Source organism: Zootermopsis nevadensis, unplaced genomic scaffold (assembly GCF_977971745.1).
Source record: "Zootermopsis nevadensis isolate Lab colony 2312 unplaced genomic scaffold, Znev_1.0 Znev_ptg000007l, whole genome shotgun sequence".
In the NCBI taxonomy this organism is placed as follows: Eukaryota; Metazoa; Arthropoda; class Insecta; order Blattodea; family Termopsidae; genus Zootermopsis; species Zootermopsis nevadensis.
Genome location: NW_028259139.1, coordinates 6,801,246 through 6,810,864, shown reverse-complemented (window position 1 = coordinate 6,810,864; position 9,619 = coordinate 6,801,246).

Here is a 9,619-nt window from a genome sequence, read left to right as displayed (position 1 = left end):
TAATTTTCTTTCGAATTTTCCGAAAATTTTTGGTTTTGTGCGCATTTCAGAGCGTTTGCAACGTTTTTTGATTTTTCGAAAAATTTTCAAAATTCCACGTCGCGGAACCGGTCTCTCTAGGTCTGTTTCTGATGTACTATGCCTCTGACGAATGCGGTCTCTGCCTGACTCGGGCTCTGAACGGACCAGTCTCTGAATTACACGCCTGTGACGTGCTGCCTCTGAGAAGCCCAGGTACGGCAGACAACACGTGAGGCAGTCACGGGTCTGCCGAGAAAAGACTCCTGCGGAGGCCGGTTGGTGGGAACAACGAGGCAAGAAGCAACAGGGTGAGATAGAGGCTGTTTCCGGCAGATACATCATGTGGCATTCACCGGTCTCTCTCGGACTGTTTCTGCTGTACTATTCCTCTGACGAATGCGGTCTCTGCCTGACTCGGGCTCTGAACGGACCAGTCTCTGTATTACACGCCTGTGACGTGCTACCTCTGAGAAGCCCAGGTACGGCAGACAACACGTGATTTAGTCACGGGTCTGCCGAGACCAGACTCCTGCGGAGGCCGGTTGGTGGGAACAACGAGACAAGAAGCAACAGGGTGAGATAGAGGCTGTCTCCGGCAGAGACATCATGTGGCATTCACCGGTCTCTCTCGGACTGTTTCTGATATACTATGCCTCTGACGAATGCGGTCTCTGCCTCACTCGGGCTCTGAACGGACCAGTGTCTGTATTACACGCCTGTGACGTGCTGCCTCTTAGAAGCCCAGGTACGGCAGACAACACGTGAGGCAGTCACGGGTCTGCCGAGGCCAGACTCCTGCGGAGGCCGTTTGGTGGGAACAACGAGGCAAGAAGCAACAGGGTGAGATAGAGGCTGTTTCCGGCAGAGACATCATGTGGCATTCACCGGTCTCTCTCGGACTGTTTCTGCTGTACTATTCCTCTGACGAATGCGGTCTCTGCCTGACTCGGGCTCTGAACGGACCAGTCTCTGTATTTCACGCCTGTGACGTGCTGCCTCTGAGAAGCCCAGGTACGGCAGACAACACGTGAGGCAGTCACGGGTCTGCCGAGACCAGACTCCTGCGGAGGCCGGTTGGTGGGAACAACGAGACAAGAAGCAACAGGGTGAGATAGAGGCTGTCTCCGGCAGACATCATGTGGCATTCACCGAGACTGGCATGCATCTCTTGAGGAGACGTTTGAAAAAAATTGAAAACTTTCAAAATTTTCGAAAAATCAAAAAAATGCTGGAAAATGTCTGAAAAGCGCACAAAACCAAATTTTTTTGAAAAATTCTTAATTAAAAATTTTTGTCGAATTTTTCGAAAATTTTTAGATTTCTTCGCGTTTCACGCCTTTTGCAGCCATTTTTAATTTTTATAAAATTTCGACAAGTTTTGAAAATTTTCAAAGGGGTACCCCTTTGAGAAATTTCAATTTTTCCGAAAATTTTCGAAAAATCGAAAAACGTGGGAAATCGCCCAAAAAGCGCACAAAACTAAGAATTTTTGAAAATTTTCAACTTTTAATTTTCTTTCGAATTTTCCGAAAATTTTTGGTTTTGTGCGCATTTCAGAGCGTTTGCAACGTTTTTTGATTTTTCGAAAAAATTTCAAAATTCCACCACCTCATGCGTCGCGGAACCGGTCTCTCTCTTTCTGTATCTGATGTACTATGCCTCTGACGAATGCGGTCTCTGCCTGACTCGGGCTCTGAACGAACCAGTCTCTATATTACACGCCTGTGACGTGCTGCCTCTGAGAAGCCCAGGTACGGCAGACAACACGTGATTTAGTCACGGGTCTGCCGAGACCAGACTCCTGCGGAGGCCGGTTGGTGGGAACAACGAGACAAGAAGCAACAGGGTGAGATAGAGGCTGTCTCCGGCAGAGACATCATGTGGCATTCACCGGTCTCTCTCGGACTGTTTCTGATATACTATGCCTCTGACGAATGCGGTCTCTGCCTCACTCGGGCTCTGAACGGACCAGTGTCTGTATTACACGCCTGTGACGTGCTGCCTCTTAGAAGCCCAGGTACGGCAGACAACACGTGAGGCAGTCACGGGTCTGCCGAGGCCAGACTCCTGCGGAGGCCGGTTGGTGGGAACAACGAGGCAAGAAGCAACAGGGTGAGATAGAGGCTGTTTCCGGCAGAGACATCATGTGGCATTCACCGGTCTCTTTCGGACTGTTTCTGCTGTACTATTCCTCTGACGAATGCGGTCTCTGCCTGACTCGGGCTCTGAACGGACCAGTCTCTGTATTTCACGCCTGTGACGTGCTGCCTCTGAGAAGCCCAGGTACGGCACACAACACGTGAGGCAGTCACGGGTCTGCCGAGACCAGACTCCTGCGGAGGCCGGTTGGTGGGAACAACGAGACAAGAAGCAACAGGGTGAGATAGAGGCTGTCTCCGGCAGACATCATGTGGCATTCACCGAGACTGGCATGCATCTCTTGAGGAGACGTTTGAAAAAAATTGAAAACTTTCAAAATTTTCGAAAAATCAAAAAATGCTGGAAAATGTCTGAAAAGCGCACAAAACCAAATTTTTTTGAAAAATTCTTAATTAAAAATTTTTGTCGAATTTTTCGAAAATTTTTAGATTTCTTCGCGTTTCACGCCTTTTGCAGCCATTTTTAATTTTTATAAAATTTCGACAAGTTTTGAAAATTTTCAAAGGGGTACCCCTTTGAGAAATTTCAATTTTTCCGAAAATTTTCGAAAAATCGAAAAACGTGGGAAATCGCCCAAAAAGCGCACAAAACTAAGAATTTTTGAAAATTTTCAACTTTTAATTTTCTTTCGAATTTTCCGAAAATTTTTGGTGTTGTGCGCATTTCAGAGCGTTTGCAACGTTTTTTGATTTTTCGAAAAATTTTCAAAATTCCACGTCGCGGAACCGGTCTCTCTAGGTCTGTTTCTGATGTACTATGCCTCTGACGAATGCGGTCTCTGCCTGACTCGGGCTCTGAACGGACCAGTCTCTGAATTACACGCCTGTGACGTGCTGCCTCTGAGAAGCCCAGGTACGGCAGACAACACGTGAGGCAGTCACGGGTCTGCCGAGAAAAGACTCCTGCGGAGGCCGGTTGGTGGGAACAACGAGGCAAGAAGCAACAGGGTGAGATAGAGGCTGTTTCCGGCAGATACATCATGTGGCATTCACCGGTCTCTCTCGGACTGTTTCTGCTGTACTATTCCTCTGACGAATGCGGTCTCTGCCTGACTCGGGCTCTGAACGGACCAGTCTCTGTATTACACGCCTGTGACGTGCTGCCTCTGAGAAGCCCAGGTACGGCAGACAACACGTGATTTAGTCACGGGTCTGCTGAGACCAGACTCCTGCGGAGGCCGGTTGGTGGGAACAACGAGACAAGAAGCAACAGGGTGAGATAGAGGCTGTCTCCGGCAGAGACATCATGTGGCAATCACCGAGACTGGCATGCATCTCTTGAGGAGACGTTTGAAAAAAATTGAAAATTTTAAAAATTTTCGAAAAATAAAAAAATGCTGGAAAATGTCTGAAAAGCGCACAAAACCAAAATTTTTTGAAAAATTCTGAATTAAAACTTTTTGTCGAAAATTTCGAAAATTTTTAGTTTTCTTCGCGTTTCACGCCATTTGCAGCCATTTTTAATTTTTATAAAATTTCGACAATTTTTGAAAATTTTCAAAGGGGTACCCCTTTGAGAAATTTCAATTTTTCCGAAAATTTTCGAAAAATCGAAAAACGTGGGAAATCGCCCAAAAAGCGCACAAAACTAAGAATTTTTGAAAATTTTCAACTTTTAATTTTCTTTCGAATTTTCCGAAAATTTTTGGTTTTGTGCGCATTTCAGAGCGTTTGCAACGTTTTTTGATTTTTCGAAAAAATTTCAAAATTCCACCACCTCATGCGTCGCGGAACCGGTCTCTCTCTTTCTGTATCTGATGTACTATGCCTCTGACGAATGCGGTCTCTGCCTGACTCGGGCTCTGAACGAACCAGTCTCTATATTACACGCCTGTGACGTGCTGCCTCTGAGAAGCCCAGGTACGGCAGACAACACGTGATTTAGTCACGGGTCTGCCGAGACCAGACTCCTGCGGAGGCCGGTTGGTGGGAACAACGAGACAAGAAGCAACAGGGTGAGATAGAGGCTGTCTCCGGCAGAGACATCATGTGGCATTCACCGGTCTCTCTCGGACTGTTTCTGATATACTATGCCTCTGACGAATGCGGTCTCTGCCTCACTCGGGCTCTGAACGGACCAGTGTCTGTATTACACGCCTGTGACGTGCTGCCTCTTAGAAGCCCAGGTACGGCAGACAACACGTGAGGCAGTCACGGGTCTGCCGAGGCCAGACTCCTGCGGAGGCCGGTTGGTGGGAACAACGAGGCAAGAAGCAACAGGGTGAGATAGAGGCTGTTTCCGGCAGAGACATCATGTGGCATTCACCGGTCTCTTTCGGACTGTTTCTGCTGTACTATTCCTCTGACGAATGCGGTCTCTGCCTGACTCGGGCTCTGAACGGACCAGTCTCTGTATTTCACGCCTGTGACGTGCTGCCTCTGAGAAGCCCAGGTACGGCACACAACACGTGAGGCAGTCACGGGTCTGCCGAGACCAGACTCCTGCGGAGGCCGGTTGGTGGGAACAACGAGACAAGAAGCAACAGGGTGAGATAGAGGCTGTCTCCGGCAGACATCATGTGGCATTCACCGAGACTGGCATGCATCTCTTGAGGAGACGTTTGAAAAAAATTGAAAACTTTCAAAATTTTCGAAAAATCAAAAAATGCTGGAAAATGTCTGAAAAGCGCACAAAACCAAATTTTTTTGAAAAATTCTTAATTAAAAATTTTTGTCGAATTTTTCGAAAATTTTTAGATTTCTTCGCGTTTCACGCCTTTTGCAGCCATTTTTAATTTTTATAAAATTTCGACAAGTTTTGAAAATTTTCAAAGGGGTACCCCTTTGAGAAATTTCAATTTTTCCGAAAATTTTCGAAAAATCGAAAAACGTGGGAAATCGCCCAAAAAGCGCACAAAACTAAGAATTTTTGAAAATTTTCAACTTTTAATTTTCTTTCGAATTTTCCGAAAATTTTTGGTGTTGTGCGCATTTCAGAGCGTTTGCAACGTTTTTTGATTTTTCGAAAAATTTTCAAAATTCCACGTCGCGGAACCGGTCTCTCTAGGTCTGTTTCTGATGTACTATGCCTCTGACGAATGCGGTCTCTGCCTGACTCGGGCTCTGAACGGACCAGTCTCTGAATTACACGCCTGTGACGTGCTGCCTCTGAGAAGCCCAGGTACGGCAGACAACACGTGAGGCAGTCACGGGTCTGCCGAGAAAAGACTCCTGCGGAGGCCGGTTGGTGGGAACAACGAGGCAAGAAGCAACAGGGTGAGATAGAGGCTGTTTCCGGCAGATACATCATGTGGCATTCACCGGTCTCTCTCGGACTGTTTCTGCTGTACTATTCCTCTGACGAATGCGGTCTCTGCCTGACTCGGGCTCTGAACGGACCAGTCTCTGTATTACACGCCTGTGACGTGCTGCCTCTGAGAAGCCCAGGTACGGCAGACAACACGTGATTTAGTCACGGGTCTGCTGAGACCAGACTCCTGCGGAGGCCGGTTGGTGGGAACAACGAGACAAGAAGCAACAGGGTGAGATAGAGGCTGTCTCCGGCAGAGACATCATGTGGCAATCACCGAGACTGGCATGCATCTCTTGAGGAGACGTTTGAAAAAAATTGAAAATTTTAAAAATTTTCGAAAAATAAAAAAATGCTGGAAAATGTCTGAAAAGCGCATAAAACCAAAATTTTTTGAAAAATTCTGAATTAAAACTTTTTGTCGAAAATTTCGAAAATTTTTAGTTTTCTTCGCGTTTCACGCCATTTGCAGCCATTTTTAATTTTTATAAAATTTCGACAATTTTTGAAAATTTTCAAAGGGGTACCCCTTTGAGAAATTTCAATTTTTCCGAAAATTTTCGAAAAATCGAAAAACGTGGAAAATCGCCCAAAAAGCGCACAAAACTAAGAATTTTTGAAAATTTTCAACTTTTAATTTTCTTTCGAATTTTCCGAAAATTTTTGGTTTTGTGCGCATTTCAGAGCGTTTGCAACGTTTTTTCATTTTTCGAAAATTTTTCAAAATTCCACCACCTCATGCGTCGCGGAACCGGTCTCTCTCTTTCTGTATCTGATGTACTATGCCTCTGACGAATGCGGTCTCTGCCTGACTCGGGCTCTGAACGGACCAGTCTCTGTATTACACGCCTGTGACGTGCTGCCTCTGAGAAGCCCAGGTACGGCAGACAACACGTGATTTAGTCACGGGTCTGCCGAGACCAGACTACTGCGGAGGCCGGTTGGTGGGAACAACGAGGCAAGTAGCAAGAGGGTGAGATAGAGGCTGTCTCCGGCAGAGACATCATGTGGCATTCACCGGTCTCTCTCGGACTTTTTCTGATGTACTATGCCTCTGACGAATGCGGTCTCTGCCTCACTCAGGCTCTGAACGGACCAGTGTCTGTATTACACGCCTGTGACGTGCTGCCTCTGAGAAGCCCAGGTACGGCAGACAACACGTGATTTAGTCACGGGTCTGCCGAGACCAGACTCCTGCGGAGGCCGGTTGGTGGGAACAACGAGACAAGAAGCAACAGGGTGAGATAGAGGCTGTCTCCGGCAGAGACATCATGTGGCATTCACCGGTCTCTCTCGGACTGTTTCTGATATACTATGCCTCTGACGAATGCGGTCTCTGCCTCACTCGGGCTCTGAACGGACCAGTGTCTGTATTACACGCCTGTGACGTGCTGCCTCTGAGAAGCCCAGGTACGGCAGACAACACGTGAGGCAGTCACGGGTCTGCCAAGACCAGACTCCTGCGGAGGCCGGTTGGTGGGAACAACGAGGCAAGAAGCAACAGGGTTTGATAGAGGCTGTTTCCGGCAGAGACATCATGTGGCATTCACCGGTCTCTCTCGGACTGTTTCTGCTGTACTATTCCTCTGACGAATGCGGTCTCTGCCTGACTCGGGCTCTGAACGGACCAGTCTCTGTATTTCACGCCTGTGACGTGCTGCCTCTGAGAAGCACAGGTACGGCAGACAACACGTGAGGCAGTCAAGGGTCTGCAGAGACCAGACTCCTGCGGAGGCCGGTTGGTGGGAACAACAAGACAAGAAGCAACAGGTTGAAATAGAGGCTGTCTCCGGCAGACATCATGTGGCATTCACCGAGACTGGCATGCATCTCTTGAGGAGACGTTTGAATAAAATTGAAAACTTTCAAAATTTTCGAAAAATCAAAAAATGCTGGAAAATGTCTGAAAAGCGCACAAAACCAAATTTTTTTGAAAAATTCTGAATTAAAACGTTTTGTCGAAAATTTCGAAAATTTTTAGTTTTCTTCGCGTTTCACGCCATTTGCAGCCATTTTTAATTTTTTAAAAATTTCGACAATTTTTGAAAATTTTCAAAGGGGTATCCCTTTGAGAAATTTCAATTTTTCAGAAAATTTTCGAAAAATCGAAAAACGTGGGAAATCGCCCAAAAAGCGCACAAAACTAAGAATTTTTGAAAATTTTCAACTTTTAATTTTCTTACGAATTTTCCGAAAATTTTTGGTTTTGTGCGCATTTCAGAGCGTTTGCAACGTTTTTTGATTTTTCGAAAATTTTTCAAAATTCCACGTCGCGGAACCGGTCTCTCGAGGTCTGTTTCTGATGTACTATGCCTCTGACGAATGCGGTCTCTGCCTGACTCGGGCTCTGAACGGACCAGTCTCTGTATTACACGCCTGTGACGTGCTGCCTCTGAGAAGCCCAGGTACGGCAGACAACACGTTAGGCAGTCACGGGTCTGCCGAGAAAAGACTCCTGCGGAGGCCGGTTGGTGGGAACAACGAGGCAAGAAGCAACAGGGTGAGATAGAGGCTGTTTCCGGCAGATACATCATGTGGCATTCACCGGTCTCTCTCGGACTGTTTCTGCTGTACTATTCCTCTGACGAATGCGGTCTCTGCCTGACTCGGGCTCTGAACGGACCAGTCTCTGTATTACACGCCTGTGACGTGCTGCCTCTGAGAAGCCCAGGTACGGCAGACAACACGTGAGGCAGTCACGGGTCTGCCGAGACCAGACTCCTGCGGAGGCCGGTTGGTGGGAACAACGAGACAAGAAGCAACAGGGTGAGATAGAGGCTGTCTCCGGCAGAGACATCATGTGGCATTCACCGGTCTCTCTCGGACTGTTTCTGATGTACTATGCCTCTGACGAATGCGGTCTCTGCATCACTCGGGCTCTGAACGGACCAGTGTCTGTATTACACGCCTGTGATGTGCTGCCTCTGAGAAGCCCAGGTACGGCAGACAACACGTGAGGCAGTCACGGGTCTGCCGAGACCAGACTCCTGCGGAGGCCGGTTGGTGGGAACAACGAGACAAGAAGCAACAGGGTGAGATAGAGGCTGTCTCCGGCAGACATCATGTGGCATTCACCGAGACTGGCATGCATCTCTTGAGGAGACGTTTGAAAAAAATTGAAAACTTTCAAAATTTTCGAAAAATCAAAAAATGCTGGAAAATGTCTGAAAAGCGCACAAAACCAATTTTTTTTGAAAAATTCTAAATTAAAAATTTTTGTCGAATTTTTCGAAAATTTTTAGATTTCTTCGCGTTTCACGCCTTTTGCAGCAATTTTTAATTTTTTAAAAATTTCGACAATTTTTGAAAATTTTCACAGGGGTACCCCTTTGAGAAATTTCAATTTTTCCGAAAATTTTCAAAAAATCGAAAAACGTGGGAAATCGCCCAAAAAGCGCACAAAACTAAGAATTTTTGAAAATTTTCAACTTTCAATTTTCTTTCGAATTTTCCGAAAATTTTTGGTTTTGTGCGCATTTCAGAGCGTTTGCAACGTTTTTTGATTTTTCGAAAATTTTTCAAAATTCCACCACCTCATGCGTCGCGGAACCGGTCTCTCTTTCTGTATCTGATGTACTATGCCTCTGACGAATGCGGTCTCTGCCTGACTCGGGCTCTGAACGGACCAGTCTCTGTATTACACGCCTGTGACGTGCTGCCTCTGAGAAGCCCAGGTACGGCAGACAACACGTGAGGCTGTCACGGGTCTGCCGAGACCAGACTCCTGCGGAGGCCGGTTGGTGGGAACAACGAGACAAGAAGCAACAGGGTGAGATAGAGGCTGTCTTCGGCAGAGACATCATGTTGCATTCACCGGTCTCTCTCGGACTGTTTCTGCTGTACTATTCCTCTGACGAATGCGGTCTCTGCCTGACTCGGGCTCTGAACGGACCAGTCTCTGTATTTCACGCCTGTGACGTGCTGCCTCTGAGAAGCCCAGGTACGGCAGACAACACGTGAGGCAGTCACGGGTCTGCAGAGACCAGACTCCTGCGGAGGCCGGTTGGTGGGAACAACAAGACAAGAAGCAACAGGTTGAAATAGAGGCTGTCTCCGGCAGACATCATGTGGCATTCACCGAGACTGGCATGCATCTCTTGAGGAGACGTTTGAAAAAAATTGAAAACTTTCAAAATTTTCGAAAAATCAAAAAATGCTGGAAAATGTCTGAAAAGCGCACAAAACCAAA